This window comes from Dermacentor silvarum, chromosome 3 (assembly GCF_013339745.2).
Source record: "Dermacentor silvarum isolate Dsil-2018 chromosome 3, BIME_Dsil_1.4, whole genome shotgun sequence".
NCBI lineage: Eukaryota > Metazoa > Arthropoda > Arachnida > Ixodida > Ixodidae > Dermacentor > Dermacentor silvarum.
This window is the reverse complement of record NC_051156.1, coordinates 79,912,283-79,933,825: the sequence shown is the minus strand read 5'-3', so window position 1 is coordinate 79,933,825 and position 21,543 is coordinate 79,912,283. Positions and strand designations below refer to the sequence as shown.

Here is a 21,543-nt window from a genome sequence, read left to right as displayed (position 1 = left end):
AGTATTTTTTTGACACTGACATTTTGTTTTCAGATAACAAACTAACGCGTGAAATCACAGAAGCGTCCTATATCAAAATGTGTGCTGAAACGTGCAAAAGTCAACCATCGGTTGCAATTTCTGACAAAGAATTAGCATTTTTGAATACTGGTTGAACATTTTTAACCTCTTTTTATTCTGTTTCTGTTTATACTGACGACTCTTGTTGCACATGCTCAGTACAGATAGCTGGGGTATTTATGTTCTGTATTTTTCCGAAAATAAACAGTTGTGATTAAGCGCTCGTGTGTCCCCCTTCAATGTGTCCTTGTCAATTGTGCGCGCTAAATATTTCACTATGAATTCGTACCAACTCGCCCAACTATCAGTTCTGCTGCGGTAATACTTCATCCCAGTTCTTGTGGTCCGAAGCAACGTACATTGATAACATGTTGATCAACGTTCGGTTTGTGCGCTCGGTGAGACCATTAGTTTGTGGATGATAAGCTGTTGAGTGTCGGAACTTGGAGGTACACGAACGCAGCAATTCTTCCACAACATCGGCAATGAATTGGCGACCACGGTCACTTATTATCACGCGAGGTGGCCTGTGTCGGAGTATGATTGAATACAGCATAAAATCAGAAATCTGCGCAGCAGTGGCGGAGGAAATGGCTGCGGTTTCACAATACCGCGTCAGGTAGTCGGCACACACAATTATCCACCGGTTTCCTCTTGAAGAACGCGGAAATTGCCCGATCAGGTCTATGCCGACTTTTTCAAAAGTGGAACTGGGGGGCTTTACTGGCTGCAGGTGACCGACTGGAGCTGAGTTAGGTCGCTTGTGGCTCGGGCACTGTGTACAACTGGCCACATAGGTGTCAATTGTTTTGCGCATTTAAGGCCAGTAGAATCGTTCTTTAGCACGAATAATTGTTCGCGGGGACCCTAAGTGATCAGAGGTCTGGTCATGTGCGTAACGCGCAGAACAGATGGTTTAAGAGACTCCAGAACCATCAATAGGAAGCGGGCCCCGTCGTTTATAAGTTCCTCTTGTAAAGAAGACCATCTCGGACGCAAAATTGGCCTTCGGTTATAGGCCCCTGTGTGGCAAATAGCGCTCAAGCTTGTGTCTTTGCGCTGCTCTGCGGCGAATGTCAAGACATAGGAAAAGTCAGGCGACAGCGAAGCAATAAGGTGGTCAAGTTGTCGGCGTCACAATCCGTCGTACGTAGTGGCTGTAAAGGCGAGAGCCTTTTCGAAGGAAATAGCAGGCTTCGTCGTCGGGGACGGACAAGCCTTGAGACAAAAAGACAATACGTTAGCTTGTCTTTAGGGTTTCATTTCTTCTTTTTCTTTTACTGCCCATGCCCCAATTTCCGCGTGCCCTGCGCACTCTTCCAAACCTCTTTCTCGTCGCCTTTTATGCGCCGCACAGTGTAGCAGGCGACGCTACCCCTATACTTGAAACGAGCGTTTCAACACTCCCGGCGCGAGATGCGCTAGGGGTGCATTTCTAAAGGGTACAAGCGCTGCATTGGTCACGAGACTACCTGGCCGTTCGACAATTTCAAGCGACAGGCACGAACTACCCCATCAACACCAGGAAAAGTATCCACGACTTTTCCCAGCTTCCTGCGAACTCTTGGCACATTTTCATCCTTTATAATAACCACGTCATTCCTCCTGATTTTTGTTGGAGCCATCGCGGGTCTATTATGGACGTTTCTGAGTAACATCAGATATTCTTTATACCACCGCTTCCAGAAGCGTTCTTTACTTTCTTGCCATTGAATTCACGTTTCAAGCAGCTCAGTATGTGTCGTGGGCTCAGCCTCGAGTGCTTTTAAATTGGGAAGGACAGTGAGCCTCCGACCGTGCAAAAAATGATCGAGAGTTAACACTTCTGGTTCATCCGGTGTAGCATACAAACAAGTTAACGGGCCACTGTTTATGATGGCTTAGACTTCCGTTAAGACAGTCGCTAATTGCTCGTAATTTATGAACCATGTGCCAAGAGCCTTTCGGAGACTGTCCTTAACAGATCGAACCATGCACTCCCAGAACCAACCCCACCAAGGAGCGCGTTCTGGCGAAAACTTCCATGAGATGCCATGTAAGCAAGAGTAGTCTATAACTGCTCTGCTTCGTAAATCCGGGCAGCAGGTAGTGTCTGCTGGACACCTCTAATGGACCGGGAGCTGTTCTCTCCCTGAAGTCAACCTCGACGCGAAAATACTGCAGGAGATCGTCAAGGTCGTCCTCCGCTGTTGGCCTTAAGGTGCGATCGTTATTTTCCTTAAGGCTTCTGTGTCTATGGTAATTTACCATGACGTCTTGAGGGATGGCTTTCGTTAACACTTCGCCGAGCATTGCAGCATATGGCGATGCAGGAACTCCAAGGCCTCTCGGTCATCATATATTCACCTGTGTTAAATCGTACAGGTTCCGCAATCCCATGACATGGCTCGAAGAGCTCACCGGAGTGACGGTACGCTGGTTCTCAAGGTACTTTGCCTCGATGATCTTGGCGTTCCCGAAACGTTCCTTGAGAATCTCAATGGCATCGGTGTAACTGTTCTCGGTAGTAAGGATCCCTGCGACAGCCTTGGCTGCGCGGCGTCCAGAAGAGAGCGGAGATACTGTAACTTGACGATGTCACTGAGACGGGAGTTCTCATGCACGTTCTGGCGGAACATGTCTCAAACGACTGCCGCTTCATCGTTGATTCATCGAACCTCAGTAGGTCTCATTTGGGCAGTCTTGGTCCAAGTGTGGCAGGGGCACTCACTTGGGGACCGTTCTTGCCAGAAGGCATCGCGCTGGTAGGTTGTATGGGCGGCGGCTCTACACGAACACCTGTACCGGTGGTCGGAGGATTAGACAGCTCCAAAATATGGTGTCGCAGCAGTCCCAGGGTGCCTGCGGCTTTGTCTTCATATTCCTGTATGGAATCATTGTCAGCTGCGGCCTCATCGTCGGACATATCGGCATGAAGCTCAGCGTTGATCTTCGTGAGCCCATTCGTGCTCTTCTCGAGACGCTGAAGGATAGTCCGGAGCGATGCCAGGTCGAACTCGTTGGCTTCAATGAGGTCACTGATCTCTTTCACAAGTCGCGTCTGCTGAGCTCTTCTAGCTGCACGCCTCTTCTTCAAGCGCTCCATGGTCCATCCAAGTCGAAGTACTGCTCCCGGGTTTTCGGCACCAAATGTAAAGGAGAGCCTTTTCGCAGGAAAGACCAGGCTTCGTCGTCGGGGACGGACAAGTCTTGAGACAAAGAGACAATACGTCAGCTCACCTTTAGGGTTTCATTTCTTTATTTTCTTATCTTTCCCATGCCCCGAATTCCGCGTGCCCCGCGCACTCCTGCAAACCGCTTTCTGGTCGCCATCTATGCGCCGCACAGTGTAGCAGACGACGCTACCCCTATACTTGAAACAGGCGTTTCAACAGTGGCATCCCAGAAAGGCAATCCGCGTCAGCGTGTCGACTACCACTCTTGTACGAAATAGTGAACATATATTTTGGTAGACGAAGGGCCCATCGCGCGAGGCCACCGGATGGGTCACGAAGATTGACCAGCCAGCACAGAGAATGGTGGTCTGTGACGATGGTGAACGGGCAACCATAGACGTACGAGCGAAACCGCTTTACGGCAAATACTACCGCTAGGTATTCTTGTTCCATCACAGTGTAGTTGCATTCCGCCTTGCTTAGAGAACGGCTTGCGTACGCGACATGTTCTTCGTTGCTAGAGCGCCGAACGAGAACGGCACCGATGCCACCGCGACTTGCGTCTGTGTGAATCTCTGTTGGAGACGAAGCATCGAAGTGCCGGAGTATTGGCTATGAAGTTAACAAAATCTTCATCTGGCGAAAATCGGCTTCACACTCAGGGGTCCACTGAAACGGAGTGTTCTTACGCAGAAGATTCTTCAGAGGGTGAGCGACATTCGCGAAACCGGGTATGAACCACCGGTATATGAGCAGAGCCCAACGAAACTACGAAGCCGTTTGATAGATTGAGGTTGCTCGAATGATTGAACGGCTGCCAACTTCTGTGGGTCAGGTCTAATTCCATCTTTATCGACGAGATCTCCTAACACCACTGTTTGGCGCTCGCCACAATGGCAATTTTTTATTTGAGCTCAAGACCAGCCTTTTCGATACAGTCGAGTAGAATATCGAGGCGGGTGTTGTGCTCCTGAAATGTGCGTCCAAATATTACACCACCATCAAGGTAGCATATGCATAGCTGCCAGTTTAATCCGCGCAGAATAGTGTCTATTGGTGCTATAACGTAAAATGATTCCAAACTGTTTTGATTTCAAACCCCTGACGTCAAATTTACGTAACAACCGACGCAGGCATCGGGCGGTGACCCGCAGCGTTGTCTGAACAACCCAATCAAACACTCTCCTCGTTTATAGGAGGTCACCTTTGTTCGCTGTCAAAACCGCTAACATTGTCTACACTCGGCGGTTTTTCTTATCTAATAGGCTGACAAGGGGCGAGGAGCACGCTCTAGTGGAGAGGGTTTCGATGGGGCCTGAGCCAGCACAGTGAAAATAGATAACCGCATGAAGAGGGTGGTGCCGGCTTCTCCGATTGGTCCGCTTCGCCTTACTTAGCTTGGGGTGGCTGGTCGAAAGTCGCGGCGGCGTGCAACGGAAGGATTAGAATGCCGCTAAAACAGATCCTCAGCAAGGAAGAGTTGGCAGAGCGATGTCGTATGCACGCCGAAAGGACTCGATAACGTTTTACTGCCACGCAAAAAGGTTTATCATGCGCAAATAAATACATGCTCACCGGCAGGTGTGAGTAGCGAGGGCCTGAGCGATCGGCGGGCCGCCATCTTCTATTCCTTTCGGAACGGGGCAGTGTGTGGCTATACAGAAAAATTTTCAGTTTTGTTCGGCATATTAATGCATTTTTTTCGCGTAAGTCACTTTGACGTGGTGAGTTTTCGCGGTTTTGTGAGGTCGCGTGGCAGGCAGGCGAAGTGGCGTAGCCAGAAAACGTAGGACCAATAGCAGAGGGATAATGGTGAAAGGGCGTCGAATCAGGAATGATTCTTTTTCTTTTGTTCGGTTTAATCATGTATAATCAGTGTGTACACGTTATATCAGATGGGGAGTTGTCGCGGTTTTCGTGACATCACGTGAGAGACAGGCGAAGTTGGGAGTGGCCCGAAAATGTTTTGACCAATCGTGGAGGCTGATTTCAGAAATTGGAATCAAAACAGTTTCGAATCATTTTACGTTATAGCACTGCATGAACCTTCAGAATGTCTGAAGCGCAAATACAGACACAAAAGAGCACGTGAGACACAGACTTTTGTGTCTGTGTATTTGCGCTTCAAACTATTTCCAATGTACAACCAACAGGCCGAAATCTCTATAATTTAGAATGTCGCTGGTGCATTGCACAATCCGAACGGCAGGACGTTGAATTCGTACAGCCCGTCAGGCCTAACGAATACCGTTTTTCCTTGTCATCAGAATTTGCCCATAACCGGCTCTCAGAACCACGGAAGAAAAGTAAGAAGCGGTATGCAGACAGTCGATGGCGTCATCAATACGGGGCAGCGGGCAAACGTCTTTCTTGGTAACGGAATTCAGTCGGCGATAGTCAACGCAGAATCTCCACGTACCATCTTTCTTCATCACAAGAATGACGGGAACAGCCCAAGGACTCGCCGATTCTTGAATTAGTCCCTTTCTTGGCACCTCTTGCACTTGCTCGTTGATGATGTTGCGTTCTGATGGTGATATTCCGTAAGGTTTCTGCCGTATGGGATGCGCCGAAGCGGTGTTGATCCGATGACGTGTTCGAGACGCTGGAATTAAAGGCATTTTACTGCTTTTTGAAAAGTCGAACACTTTCAAGTGTTTGGAGAGAACGCCCAGGAGTGTGTGACGTTCACTTTGGCTAAATGACTTGCTGATAATTTGTAGAAGTTGTGAATCGTCTGAACCTTGAATACCGAGATGTCCATTCTCGCCTGTAGCATCAACAGGCGCAACCAGCGTCATAGAGGATTCGGGTTTGAATACAGCAAGTTTTATGCCCCGAGGCAACACTGCAGGCTCCGTTGAACTGTTAGTTGTCCCCACACCTGCGCAGCCTTCAACTACAGACACCACGCAATGGGTAACTAAAATGTTCTTTTTCACACAGGTCACATGAATCGGTTCCAGCGTAGCATCGAACATGGCAAGGCTGTTACTAGAGCAGGTTACTGGAACGCACACAGCAGAAAATGCAGGAACCACCGGGTCCTCGGAGACAAAAGAGATGCATTGATCACGGGATGAATTCTCTAATAGCGCAGCTGGAAAACTACCATGCACGGAAAGGTGCCCACTTCAACAGTCAACAGTTGCCCCACACTCCCGCAAAAAATATATTCCCAAAATAACGTCATGCGTAGATGGTGCAATAACCGCGAATTCTGTGGGAAACACTTTGCCCCACAAAGACACGTCCACAGTGCTAACTCCCACAGGCCACAACGCATCACCGCTCACACCACGGAATGTCGCACCACGGCTTAGACAAAGCATCACTTTCAGTACCCCCCCCCCCCCCAAAGAATGTTCTTAAAATTAACACTCATCCCAGAAATTGTCCCGCCTGTATCTACAAATGCCACCGTAGGTACGCCATCAACAAGTACATGATCTTTGTTCTTCAGCAAAAACACTGACGAGGGTATATCTGTCGACGATAGTGTCTGGTATCTTGCGGCCTCATCCCCATTGGCCGCGCCGACTAGCTTTCCGGCGGCCGTGACTGCGTGCATCGCCGCTGCCATGGGGACCGGGGAGCACGTGGAGCTGGTGGCGGCGTCAAGCTTCGATCAGATGCCGGCGAGGGGTAGCGTAAACCGGTAGGCGTGCGTAGGGGCCGTGGCGTAGAGAACGGGCGGTCGAAAGGCTGAGGAGACATGAGCAAGGGATCTCGCTGGTATGTAGGGAGGTTGTTGCAAGATCGCGAGATGTGACCCGGGACGCCGCAGCTGTAACACACCGGCGGAGGTCGAGACACCCGTGGCAGCTCGGAGTGACCAGTCCTGTCAGAAGGCATTGGGTAGTAGTATCGCTCTTCATGGGGACGGTAGCCAGCCGACGTTCGTTGAGTGAAACGAGGTGAGCGAAAGCGCCGTTAGGAATCGGAGGGTGTCCGATATCAGTACTCAGATCGCAGTGTTCCTTAGCATTCATCGACATCTGCTGCATTAACTGATGGCTGCCATGGGGCCGGAGCTGCCGGCGTTCGCGCGCGTTCTGTCTTTCTTGCATAGCCGTCCTGGAAGGCGCTGGGGCAATGAGAGATTTGCTGACATCGAAGCAATTCGTCTCTTACAATTTTGCGTATTGTCGATGAGAGGTCATTACGCGACATCGTGTCGACACTAGCCACTGTTGGGACATTTGACAGACGGCGAAATTTCGGAGCTATCCGTCGTATCTTCAGCGTTTCAAATGTGCGACGGCGCTGCATCACATCGGACACGGAGTTCAGGTTCTCTTTGCCAATCAAGAAATTGTACACGCCTTCGGCTATCCCCTTCAGAACGTGTCCGACCTTGTCCTCTTCAGTCATCCGGGGATTTCACTATCTTGCATAGCTTCAAAATTTCATCTATATATGTGGTACCTGTCTCCCCTGGAAGCTGTGCCCTCTGAGTCAACGTCTGCTCCGCTCACTTCTTCTTCGCGTTAGAATCGCCGAAGCACTTCTGCACTTCCTCAACAAAACGATTCCAAATGGTGAACGCGTCCTCGTGGTTTTAACACTACGTAAGAGCAGTGTTCGTGAGTGAAAATACAACATGACTGAGCTGCGCTGCCGAGTCCCAGCCATTGCTTCTGCTCACCTGCTTCTTCAGCCCTTCTTGAGAGTTCTTGAGCCCTTCTTGAGAGTTCTTGAGCTCTTCAGAGTTCTTGAGCCATTCGTCAACGACTTCTCCTGAGGTCCCGCCGAAGTTCGACGGCACTCGGTAGTATGGCCAGGGACCCGTAGGAGTTGCTCCTGACGCATCAGAGGTCTCGATTTGGGACATCATCTCGATCGGAGAAGGCGGAAGTCGAGCAAAGCGGCGGCTGCGGCGAAGACCAGGGAGTAGAGCTTCCGTCGATGGGTTCGTCTTACCCACCACCGTCCACCAATCTCCTACTATTGCCACAAAATTTGTGCCTTGATCATTAAACGCCCCCTTAGCCCTCTCCCGAGCCCATAGCAATATTTAAATGTGCATTTCTTTGCCTACCCCTACCACCTTTGGCCTGGTAATATATCTGGCCTAGATAGGACGACACGGCAGCCGTCGTTCATTTTTTTTATAAATAAAGCGAATGTACGAGAAAAGCGTTCAGTATACAAGGAGGAATTGAATCCGAGCCCGCAGCGTGGAGAGCAAACATCTTTCCTTGGCACCGTGCGATTTTTTTTTTTTTCGTTTATTACCAGTCCTCGAGAAGTTCGTAATACAGGCACGCACCCTGTTAACAAAACAACTAAAATGACATCGTGCCCGCGCACCGTACGCTGTATGTGCGAGTGAAAGCTTGCGAGCCTCAGCCTAGGATCGCGGATAAATCTCGCGTGCGCGAGGGAGGAAGGCGAGGCGGAAGCGCACCGTCTTCTGCACGCGAGGAACGGGGGAGGAGGGGGTGCGTTCTACTCCGGCGACTGCTGCTTACGGCACGGCCGTGGAGCCGCTTATCTTGACAGCAATCTGCGATGTGGGTAAAGTGCGCGCCCTCGCGCGCCTCATCTTCAAAGCGACCTGCGATGTCGACAAAGTTCGTCCAGTGCCGGTAGCTACGTTTGTGCTGAGCTTTCGACGTTTACTTCGCGTTGAAGCGAGAGACAACACGAAGGTCAATTCGCTCTCTGCTGCTGCCGCGCTTCCGAACTCCAGCGTTTTGACAGCGAGTTTCCGTGGTCATCGAGCGAGATGTGTTCATGTTTACCTGTGCGCGCGTGACACCATGGTAGCTAATTTAGTTAGTAAGCGAATGTTTACAACTTTATGCCGCCGATAAAACTACTGCCCTAACTTCGTATATCTGTCTACCATTTTGATATCGCAATCCATGCTTCGCCTTTCGGGCGAAACTGTCACTTTGTTTCTTTTCGAGGCAGCAATAGTTAAATACTGAAATTGTCTAGTTGTCGATTCTGTATTTATATGGTTAGCTGCATGTTCAAACCGTTGAACGACCATGTATTTGCGTTTCAGAATCGACACATTCTCGATGAGTCGCGCAGGAAATGGAGACCTTTTGTATCGCCTATGTAAAGGACCGGTAAGAACTGGTATTATCAATTTTATCATGCTCACTTGAGTTGATTCGTATGCTTGGTTCGTTGGAAATTAGTAAGAAGTTACATGCACGCTTAAATAATGGCCAGTAAACGAGCACCAGTCTCGCTAAATCTACCATCAGTGCTTCGATCAGATGCTCAAACTTGGACAGCATTGAGTCACGGGCGCAACATTCCAGTTCATTCAAAGCGGCCTGTATTGTAAAATGTGAAACCTGCCGGACACATTCCCTGGCTTCATTTAAGCCTATACTTGACAGTATAGCATAAATGAAATGTGAAATAAAAGCAAATGGAACGGTTTTGTTGAGCATCAATTCCTCCAAAAATCTAGTCCGTGGGGATTGATCGCTTTCTTTGGTATCGATTACAATGCTTCTCAAGTTTATAAATGATGTATGCTTCTTTAAGCTTTTCCAGCATTTTTGAAGACAAGGTTATTTTTGGAGACTCCGCACAGGTTTGGCGAACGTAGGGTCCGGGTATATACCCGGCCTAGTGGTCAAAAAGCGGCGCTTTCGCGAATCCAGACACTGTAGCGAGTCGCGAAAGGTAACAAAATATAAGCCTCCACGAGAGAAAAAGTGAGAATTAGTTGCAGATTTGGTAAAACTAGCGGTACGGGCGCCATTAGCGCCAATATACTCAAAAACTAACCACATAGCACCATAGACTGCAGTATCTCGGGGATGGCCCCACTGGGCCTCTTGGTAAAACAATAAAATAAAAGGAGTGTGAACCAAAGTGAGCGCGAAAGAAAACATATTACACGCGCGTAAAGAAATGTGAATGCAAGAACTTGACATGAATAAAAGAAGTAGAGTGTTCATAAAAAAATGTAAGGTCTGACAATTAAACGAACAAAACATGCACGTGTTGCAAAAGTATCAAATTATGGAACATTGATTTATCTTCATTGCCCTAATTCCAGTGCATATCAATACATATACCATGCACGATCGACCTGACCTTGTTTCGCGTTAACATTGAATGACACGCCGTTCCAAGCATTCAGAAGAATTGAAGCCCCTGCGCAAGCGTACATTCTAATCTACTGCCAGTATGCTTTCTTTGTGTGCGTGGTGGGGATTGCGAAAAGAGGGTTAATGGCACGTTTAATTTTTCTTTTGCTGCGCTCACACATCTATAGGGTGGTCAAGCACAAGTCTCAATGAATCCAAGCTGATATGCTGATTTTTATGCTGATTTCTTATATTTATGCTGATTTCTTAATACTTTATAACCTAAATGCTCAAATTTGTCACACAATTCTATGTACAGAACCTTGTATTCACCGTCAATTTCTTTATTCTTTATGATGTGTAATTTCGTTTCAAAATTAAGCTCTAGATTTGACATTCGAATCAAATATTGGCTAAACAGTCCATTCTTTAGGCTTTATCGTCCTGCCACCGCTGCTAAATCTCACCAGACTTTCCCCGCGACGTTCCTGCACGTGGTGAGCATACTCGCCGATGATTGAATGAACGTGACTTGCCCACCCGATTGCAGATTATCAGCGGATACCGAGCTCCCCACATCGAGGCAAACTGATTTCACCATTTATGCAAAGTAATTATGTGGTGACCTTAAGCGTAGCCTGGGTACCTATGGTAAGAATCATGCAGTTTCTCGGAGCTTGTGGTAAGATAGGTCAACAGAGCGTTCTCACCCTGCGCCATTACTGAGCTCCACAATCGACAGTGCTCAAGCCATATGAATTTGATCACGCCGGTGTGCTCATTTTTCTGGCCCACTGTGAGTGTCGGCGGCAATACCTGCGAAGATGCGAAGCATTGCGGCTACGATAGTGGACACTCTTGCCGCTAATGAGACAGCGGAGCGATGATGAGATGCTCAACCACAAGGACTGTTCATCGCGAGGGCAGCGTCTCTACTAGAACCACCAAATTTCCTATTCCCCGATAATGTGGTTACATAGCCTCTTCGTGTCGCCTTTCGTGGGATGAAGCTTGCCTTATTTGTAACAATCAAGGAGGTTATATGAAACTTCTGGAGTGGCAGCGGCTCAGGGGAGCGAGCGAAGCCACCCGTGGCCATGTTCCTAGATTAAAAAGAGGGCGGATAAAGCATAGGCAGCCATGGAATAGGCGTGTCGCTCCACTGCATTTGTGGTTTCGTGATAAGAAATCAAGAAGAAACCCCTTTAAGTATATCAGTTCACATCCGTGTGTCGCTGTTGTCGATAAAAGTATTCCTGCGTCAGTTTATTGCGTCAGGATTCGAGAAAAGCTATCGGTGGTAAAGTTCGCCAATGATACTTTCTCGCTTAGTTAAATTATGAATGCTCTCTCTGTACAAATTAGGTTTGTGTGAGCTGACTGCGTAATCAATATTTACCCCTGTTTACCCACTAACTGACTTGAGATTTCAGCCACTTGTATAAAGACGGAAAACACTTTTCGCCCGCCAACCTTTGACTATACGGCACGACCATGCTTCTATAAATCGTGAGCGCTATCACATGGCTTGGACTAGAGCACTGCACGGGCCGATTTTTGCGGCCCGGGCCCGGCCCGGGCCCGTTTTTACATTGGGCGGCCCGCCCGAGCCCGATCAAAACATTTATGACGAGACTCGGGTCCGGCCCGGGCCCGGAAATAATCTACGTTACCCGCCCGGCGCGGCCCGCCACCCCTTTACCTTAAGCCCGAGCCCGACCCGAGCTCGACTCGAAACCGGCGCGAACCCGGCCCGAGACCGAAAAATACAGGTTTGTCAGAGTTGAGAAGCCCGAGAATAACTCGCAGAAATCCCGAGCCCGGCCCGGGCCCGCGTCAAAAAATGTCAAGCCCGGCCCGGGCCCGGGTCAAAAAGCACACGCCATGCCCGAGCCCGGCCGGAACCCGTGAAAAAACTCCTCTACCCGGCCCGGCACGGCCCACGGGCCGGGCCGGGCCCGGGCTTTCGGGTAAGCCCGAGCCCGTGCAGTGCTCTAGCTTGGGCACGTGGAGAAACTGTGCTGAATATTTTATATCTGCTGCAGAAAGTTCTCAAAAGGCATTCACGTCAATGGAGGCCCTATAATATCGCAATACTATATGAATAAAATACTATATGAAAATTGAATGCTATATGAACGCATGATTATATGAGTGGTGGCGAGGAGCAGAGGCAGAACACCCGGCTTCTAATGTGAAGGTCTTAAGTTCAAATCCTCCTTCAGTCCACTACATTTTCAGGCATGGAGTGGCGCCTGACACCGGCAAAAAAAAAGACATCGCCGAGAGCTAGTAGGGCTATACTAATCCAAGTGCAACCAATTAGAAAGGCCCACTAAGCTTCAACAAAGTCACTCCCTCACCAAAACAGGAATTGACCTCCCTGGTGCAGTATTCGGCCGCTACCTCCCTCAAGACTCCCACAATTCACCCATGGCCCTCAGTCCCCAGCAGCTGCGGAGCACCTGGCCAAGGCGGCAGTCAGACCTATTCAGACCTATTCGTACTCGTTATTATAGTGCGCTTGTAGAATTGACTACACACGCACGCAGGACAAAATGTGCTATAACCCGCAATCGCAAGTGGCCCCTTCAGACACCTGACACGCTTCACTGCATAACACTGCTGTACAACGAAGAAGCTAACTGAGTGCGCTGCAGTGTCATGTTATCAAAAGTTCCTCGTCGAGATAACGATAAACCACCAAACCGGGCCTGTGCGATCGGAGGGGTGTGTAAGCAATCGGCAGCCTCCCGGAGAATTGCGGAGACTTGGCAAGCATGTACACTCAACCTGGTCGACATGATCAGTGCGATAGCCGCCAGGCGAGGCCTAACAAAACAAGCCTGCGAAAGGTTCGTTGAAAACACTGACTAAATAAGGGAACAAAAATGTATGTTTATGGCTGCAAACGAATCACGAGGGTTCACTTAGTAAGCCGGTACAATAAAACAGTTACCAGGCATGTTTACGCAGCGTTCTCGAGAGTTTCCTAGAGGCCACAACAGCGGATAGTGAATATTCAACAAGACACTTCGGAAAAGAGGCTCAGTATGCGCGCCACATGGCGTAGTGTAGAAATAACACAAAACAAGCTTCTAAAGCACTTCAGAAGATGGCAGCACAAGTAACAGTGGCGCCAATTCAAACCGTTTATTTGTTATAAGCATTTGAATCAAGATAAAAAAGTGGTACAAATATGTACCACTGTCCCAGAAAGGGTTAGTCAGTCGACCTTGAGCGAAAACGCGTCGGCGACACGAAAGGTACAAAAAATTATCGTTGATTCCTCTTTCATAGGAATCGGTAGAACACGAAAGTGTTCAAACATGCAACAGCTTCACAAAAGCTGTTGCGTGTTTGCTTCGTGAACTCGCGGTCCGCTGCAGCGAAAGGCGCACGATTTGCGGGCCAGCGACCATGTTGCAGGTTTGCGTAATGCGCGGCATCCTGTTGGCGAGCGCCGTCCTGCTGACGAGTGGCTTCGACGAAGGGGCGAGCATTCTGGTCGGGCCTCCGTAGTGACTACCAACGTTTATAGAACTTCTTTCAGTTTTCAAACTCGTCGCTGTTGCGCGCCGCCGGCGCAAACAGCGGCGGCGAGTGGCGCTGTAGTCGCGCCAGGCTATAGCAAGTTTCATCAGGCGTGGGCAAACAAGTGGAGGCGTGCGTCGTGTCTGGTCGTGTCGTGTGGATTTTTGCACTACACAGGCAGACCGCAATGCCGACGTGTTGCGTGCTCGGCTGCACAAGCGGCCATAAGACCAACAAAAATCGAGGCCCATCTTCTGGGCCCCGCGTGATCCGGCTCTCCGCGCTGCGTGGGATCGGGCCATTCCTCGTCTGGACAAAAGGCTGTGAGACAAATCGCGAGCGTGCGATGTGCATTTCCACTGCCAGGACATCTTGAAGACGTACACCCACGTTGTTAACGGGCAAAAAGTCGAAATCGATAGCGGTAAATGGAGTCTTGTGGAAGGGAGTGTGCCCAAAGTTTTCCCCAACCTGCCATCGTACCTTTCAAAGGCGCAAACGAAAAAAAAAAAAAAAAAAGGAAGACGCCAGATCAGGACACGCTTGTGCTAGAGCGATCTTCGAATCAGTCAAGCTGTGAACCTCAAGATTCGGCAGGAAATTTTGACTTGACTTTGAATAGCGGTGTTCTCACTTTGAAGGATATCGAAGACGCTTTCTTGCCGTCTACGAGTTGGCGTAGAATTGTCGATTGTGACGAGAAGAGTAGTTTTATTGCCTTTTACGCGATTAAGGCTGAACAAAGCACGCTGGTTATTGAAAAATGCGTTATAGTCGCTCAAGATGAGTGTGAGTGCCATGGTCGTGTGGCTAAATCCCTTAAAGCTGTCGTCATCGCCGTGTCGCAGCTGACAGATGTGCTCGCGCATGTTGACGCACTAAACGTGTGCCAGGGCTGTAAAAAGTATGCGCAGGAGGGCTGCTGTATGAAGAAAGAAGCAGCTGCTGCGAAGTACTAACACAGAGCTCAAACTGCAGCCGTTGCTCGAAGTTTAAACTTAGGTTGACCAGACAGGTGGGCCAGGAAGGTCTTAGGCAAAGGCAGCGGCATGCAGAAGCTGAACATTTTTCAAAAAAGAGCCGTGCGAGCGGCGTGTCGGCGAAGCAAACTTTTAAACAATGTGAACGAGCTAAAAAAAAAAAAAGCTGGAATATCAGAATCCGACTACAACCTCAAAGAAGCACCGAGTGTGTTACCACCTATTCAACAAGTTGCCATTGAAAGTTCTCTAAAACAAGCGAAGGCGAAAGCTCCTCAAGGGGCACGCTACAGCACGGTATGGATGATGAATTGCCTACTCTTAAGAATCGCGAGCCCAAAAGCATACAGGCTTATCAGGGCCATGAAAACTCTCGGCGTTGCCAGCATGTAGTCGACTTAACCAAACTCTTTCTGGAATGCCTTGTGAATATGGCTTTAACAAAGTTGCACTGGAGAGCATTCACGCCTATTTTAAAGAAAAAGGAGGTATGTCCTTGGACAATCAAAAACATAAGGCGGCATTGTAATATTCAATGAATTTTTAAAAGAAGGAACATAAAAACTGGTAATCTTCAAAGTGTAATCGAAGAGTGGCAATAACAAATGACCATATAATCATACTAATCATACCAACCAATAGTCATATTAACAGCCTGTAATCTTTTTATTCACTTTCAATAAAACCGGTTCTGATTCTGACTGAAACAAAATTAAGAGCTATTTTTCCTCTTAATGAATGATTAAGGCTCATTATGCAAGATTCGGCCTTCAGTACGAATTATAGTATCATGGGAGCTGAGAGCCGAATCCTATCTGGGAGCTGAGAACCGAATCTGTACATGTTATTATACTAACTATGATGTGTCTGCGAGCTTAAAATTCATGAAATGCACTCCGCTGCATTCGCGACCTCAATAATCAATGTGCAGCGCTGTTTTCTAGTATCTCCGCTGTTTAAGCTGAACGCGTCTACCATAATCTAATCTGGATTGCAATTTTCATAATCACATAGGGTCTCGCCGCAAGAAATGCAAGCAAAAAAGTCAATAATAAACACGGCTACACGAGACTGCACGCCGACCGCGCCTCTGACGAAATTCTGTAATAGAACATTTGCTTCCCAACCTACGAAAACCTTTCAGTTTTCTCTGCTAGCCAGGAAAACGGTCAGTCAAAGTCAACGTTTATAGAACCTGCGTCAAAACTACTATTTTTGTCGTCGCAAGCGGTCGCAAGGTGTGTTTAATCAGTGAGCAGCGTTGACCCTTGTCGCCTTGCACTTGACGCGAGCCTGCGCCAACCGAGCTCCCATTAGAAGTGCCGAACAGTCCTGAGATATTAACTGCATGACTGCCTGAAGAGGGAAATTATTGGTTGGCTAGGTAACTCAATATTTGCGCGCAGATAGTCGCAACTACAAGTGAGCCGCCGCCTTCGCTCGTATTCTGTCGTCTGCTACATAGAGCCTGTTGCTGCGGTCGCGCCACCTGTACCGGAAGTCGTTCTTGCGCCGATTCGGGAGTACAGCGGAGGCAACTGAAGAAGGTTCTATAAACGTTGGTGACTACGGCAGCCAGTCGAGCTGCGACGCGTACAGGCTGCAGGAATTCCAGTTGCACTGTTCGCACCTGTGCGCCGCGAACGCACGAAGTCATTCTGGTTTGCTTCATGCTGGCGTGTCTTTCGCCGGAGCAAAGCGAGATTAGCCCGGCGACATAGTTGCCTTTCTGCGCCTTTTAGCGCAGCAGTTGTCTTAGGTGGTGCCCTCGCAAGCTAAGCAATGTGCGATGTACTGCTGATGCACGTTGAAGTCGCAATTCCGTAGGCGACGAGGCGCCAGAGGCTAATCCGATGCTAACTACCTGCACGAGGCCACAGATGTACATGGATTTGACTGATGTTCATGCTTGTGGATTCAGACGTTCTTATCGCTTTGTTTATTGCGCTTTATGTGCCTTCATTGGCGTAAATTTCACAGCAATCTATACTTTTCGAAGTGAAAAAGATGCTGCGAACGCGCACAATCGCTACTAATTACAACGGTTCAGCTTGTCGAGGTGGCCAAATCGAAACGCGCGAAGCATCTCACTGCACTGGCTTGCCGGCGTTAATTTCATAAGGGCATTTTATGTCGCTCGTTCACGCATGCGTCCGTGGCATACTAGTTTTAATATCGGGCTTCTCTACTAGAGGTCCTGTGTTCGAATCCTGCTGTCGGACAATTTTAATCATTTTTTCATTGTATGATTATTCGTTTTATAATTGTTGTACGAAACTCTATGCACGAGGCTACACTTGTTTCTTTATTCTATGGCTACACCGCGTTGGAGCCTCCACTGTGCTGTGACCACCGAAGCGCTCCCTGTCGGCGCTCGTTAGTGTCACGATGCAGTACTTCGCTTCACCTGCTCCTAGATAGCGGCCGTTACATCCATTGCCGGAAATCAGTCGTGAAAACCGGCATAAAACACTTTCGTGTTAAAAGGCCACGAAGCCTCGACCTTTGGTGGATGTCGAACCACGACCATTTGTCAGAGTCGTACCCATGGCCGTTAGGTGGTAATGAAGGCGAAGTTAATTCAGGCACACTCAATTAGGATAAAGTGAAGCACCTCGAACCCCCACCACCTTTGGTCGGAGTCAAACCCAAGACCTTTGGTGATCGTCGAACCCACCACCTTTGGTGGCATTTAAGGCTGAAGATAATTAAGACACAGGTAAATAATATATAATTAAGGCACTAGAACCCAAGACTTTGGTGTATGACAGAGTTAATTGGGATAGAGATAATTAACGCACTCAAACCCTCGGTCTTCGGTGGGAGTCGAGCCCTCGACCCTTGGAAGGGACTAATCGAAGCACATTGAGCGAATTAAGGGGGATCACTAAGCGAATTAAAATGATTAAACGAATTGAGAGGATGAGTAAGCGAATTTAGATGGATGGCTAAGCGATGTAGGCTAAGCGAATTATTGGGGATGCTTTTCGTCATGTGTCCGTCTTTATTGCGATCAGCACTTGGGCTTTCGTGTTAAAGTCGTTTTAGGGATAACGTAAGAGGCACTGTGAATTTTTCATTAACTATAGAAGCTTAGTTTAGAGCTTAGGTTCTGCATTCACTAAGTTTGAAGTATTACAAGTGTTGAAATCAGTGTTCACGCTTTTCTTCCACATCAGTGAGGTGTACCCCAAACCTTATCACTCTGAAATTTCGTTCTAATAGAGGGTTCGCAGCTCTTGTGTTCAAGCCCAGCTTTTAAAGCGCCATTTCATGCTAGATGAGCTGGCACAGGCGAATGAATTTAAAGCTTACCGCACAGACATGTATGCAAGAGCAATAGACAGGACGAGCACTGAACATGCAAATCGTCTCTTGTTGTAAGTAGAGCACTGGTCCTGTACACGTTTTCTGTAGTTATAAGCATCTGTCTCCATGGCTTTTCTATTAAAACACATGCGCCGCGCCACAAGTACACGGTGCAAACCACGTGGTACAAACCAAAAAGCTATTTCTTCGTACAAGCACACCTCGCTTGCATTGGAGCACAACCGAGACCACTACAAGGCAGCGGTGAAATACCCTCGTCTGCTAACATATGCATCCTCCCATATGTGCTATACAGGTTGATCATTTTTTAAGCACAACCCGATTTTTTTTTAAATTGCCTTTGGCAGATAGCATATTTCTTGTTCTTGAGCTGGATTATACAAAAACGGGAACGTTACTAGCACGAGGAATTGAAATGCATAATAAACTAATTAACAAAGCTTCAAAATGAACTTTTATTTTTTTAATTCTGGCACATAGTGCAACAAAAAAGAAATACCGGGTCTCCCGTAATCGAGAGTAGATGGAATCATGAAATAGCTACAGGCGAAGCAGATCGATGCCGCGACGCAGGCCAGAAAGCTTACTGAGCCGAAATGAACGTGTTTTGAACTGTAATTCGTTGCAAGTCTCGTCTCGGCCAAACAACCTTCCGCGCCACGCCGGAAGCTGCCGGCCTGCTCACGCAGCGTGGCGCCATCTCTCGAAGGAGGCCACGCTAAACGCGCGCCGCGGAACGCACGGACCACTGCCGTTCAAAACAGCACAGGCAACCCTGTCTCAGCACCAAAAGGTAACAATCAAGTGTATGGTGCCCTGTATCTGCCTTTTGAAGGTCGCTATTGGAAATGACAAATTAAAGTTCAGCTTACAAGAACTTACAGCTTGAGTGACATTGTGAACAAGTAGGAAGAAATGGGAAACAATAGCTTTTTGTAACTTGTTTGAGCAGTACCAGTGCATGTAATGCGGTCAAGAACAAGTGGTTGGTGGCCAGAGACCGCATTTTCTTAAATTTTGACTGGTTACCCAGGTGATTTCGTTTTGCTCTCGCAACAATGCCTGGATGTTCTCGCAGGTTCTCGTTTCGTTCTCGCGCTCATTCTCGCCTTGAGTACCCGGATAACGGCTCTGGATTTTCGCTCAAGGTCTCTAGAAGTTGCCGACAATGGGAGCTAAAAGCATTTCATGCTTAATATACAAATTGTAGCCTGTGATTTTGCATGACGTATCCACTAGAAATGACTGTGCGGGATCGCACCAGTTTCGAGATATTATACCTCAATATATAGGGCGAAAACACAGGCGTTCAAGTTTCTTTTGTGCTTCTATATATAAAAATGTTTTGTTAATAAAGTAAGTCGAAAAACAGTGAATTTTTACGGCTAATTTCATGGCGCATATCTCCAAACTGCTGTCATTCCGGAAATTTACTCCAAGTCGATACACTTGTAAACTCATCACATACAACTCGTAAATTGCAAGATGCCTTGTAAACTCACCGGCTTCAATCCGTAAATTGCAATCCGTACCATAATGCAATCATTTCGTAAGTTAATTTGTGATATTTTATTAATTAGTTGAATATGGCTTTTGATTTCGCGTGCATGTAATGTCCACCTCTCTGAATAATCCAGCTGATGGACCATGTTTAAAAATGCGGTGAAACCTAAAAATGATCACCCAGTTCAAAGTTATACGCAGTGACGTGCAAACCGTGAATATAACACGCAAATTTTATACTGATATACGCGTACGTACGAACACTTCCCCAAGTATTCCCAACAGAAGCAAACAAACTCACAACGTACAAATAGTTGCCAGCGACTGATGAGAGCTTGCGTTACAAATGGAACATGAAAGCCGGCGTCATCGTTACACGACTCGTGCAGCTGTGACCTATTGAGGTGTTGTGATACCCACAATCTGTTAAACACTGTTGTAACAGCGCACAATCAATATAGACGACAAATATACTCTGAGTTCTGAAACGGCCGCTACGGCGGTTCGGGCTTCTTGCCTATAACAATGTGGTAGTGAGTGGCTTCACTTCTGGCCTATGTAGTGTACCTTCACTACATAGGCCTAAGTATATAACCTCCTTGGTAACAATACTGTCGTTCTGTGCCCCTGGCAGTATAGAAGCTTTAATCCAATGGCACTAAAGATATTTCAAAGGTAGCGGCCACTATACAACTCTATGGCTGTCGCAAGTTGAACACATCACTAAACCTGACTAAACGAAGCGCCTACTATGCGCAGCCAAAGGCCTAAGAATGTATCACCAAGACGAGTTCTATGGGCCTTATCGGCTCTGCTAGTACCTTTGAAATCTACGTTGCAAATTTAGGATGTTGAAAGCTGCGGCCTAAAGCGCGGCGCGTCCGCTGCAACAATGTGAGTTGGGACCTTGCGAGTAGTGCAACAACAAATGGCTGCCAATAAAACTACATCTCGCTCCTCGCTTCATTTGACAAGACTATTCCCGTATATTCAGGCCGTAAATAAAGTGAAAGCGAATATCCCTGCACTTTGCGCGAAGCTGTGTCATTGTTACAACTGCAGCCAGCGTTCTCCCACCTCTGATAGCGATAAATGATCGCGGAGATCTATGTCTAGACACTAAAGCTGTTCTTGTTCAGCCGCCTCTTTGTTCTGGTGAGCGAGGGCACTATAGAATATCACCAATAGTAGCACAGAGCACAGTTTCTTCTCTGCCAACGCACTGTAATTACCAGCCCGCTCGCGCTCAGGATAGAAATTCATCTACACCTCTTCAGCAGCTCAACGTGCATACGCCCTGAAAATTTGTATTTATTTATACGCCACTTGTCACTTTCATAATGTTGGCCTTTCTCTGCAGTGTCATACTCATTTTAACGGGAAACATACCGATTGTCCTCGGCCCTGTCGATGTGTCGCCAAGGCAAAATACTGTCTGCCCATCTGTGGACGCGGCTTCTGCGCGCCGCCGCCATCGGGAAAGAGACCAAAATGACGAGAAATAAAAATGTGATCGTGGTACTCGCTGCTCTCTCTTCATGGTGCAATTTAAGAATTGCCGTAGTATTTCTAGCGTGATGTCAGTGTATCCAAGAACGCTTCGGGGGAATATGATTGTGTATGTTTGTGGTGAAAAGACGACGAAGACGACATTGACTACATATGCGGCGCGTCGCGGAAAAAAGAAAGAGAGGGCATGAGGTGGCGCGGCTGTGAAGAAAAAAAATAAGAAGAGGTAGAAGGCACGAGCGCAGCAGAGACCACCTTTATCATTCCTTTTCATTTATTATTCCTTTATCATTACCTTATTGCCTCTTGTACTAGTATGCTTACTTTTTATATATTTATCGTCCACTGAATCGTCTTAGAATTTATTCGCTTTAGTATATTTACCAAAATTAGACATTTGCTAAATTT

General features: G+C 47.7%; 1 long non-coding RNA gene across 1 annotated transcript in view; it reads left to right on the top strand.

The window, feature by feature from the left end:
* LOC125943849 (uncharacterized) overlaps positions 1–21,145 on the top strand; it is a 59,622-nt gene extending 38,477 nt beyond the window's left edge. Inside the window, exons 2-3 of the long non-coding RNA XR_007465940.1 lie at positions 9,232–9,298; positions 20,987–21,145. This is a non-coding gene — a long non-coding RNA (uncharacterized LOC125943849). The remainder of the gene's footprint in view (positions 1–9,231; positions 9,299–20,986) is intronic.
* The last annotated feature ends 398 nt before the right edge of the window (positions 21,146–21,543 follow it).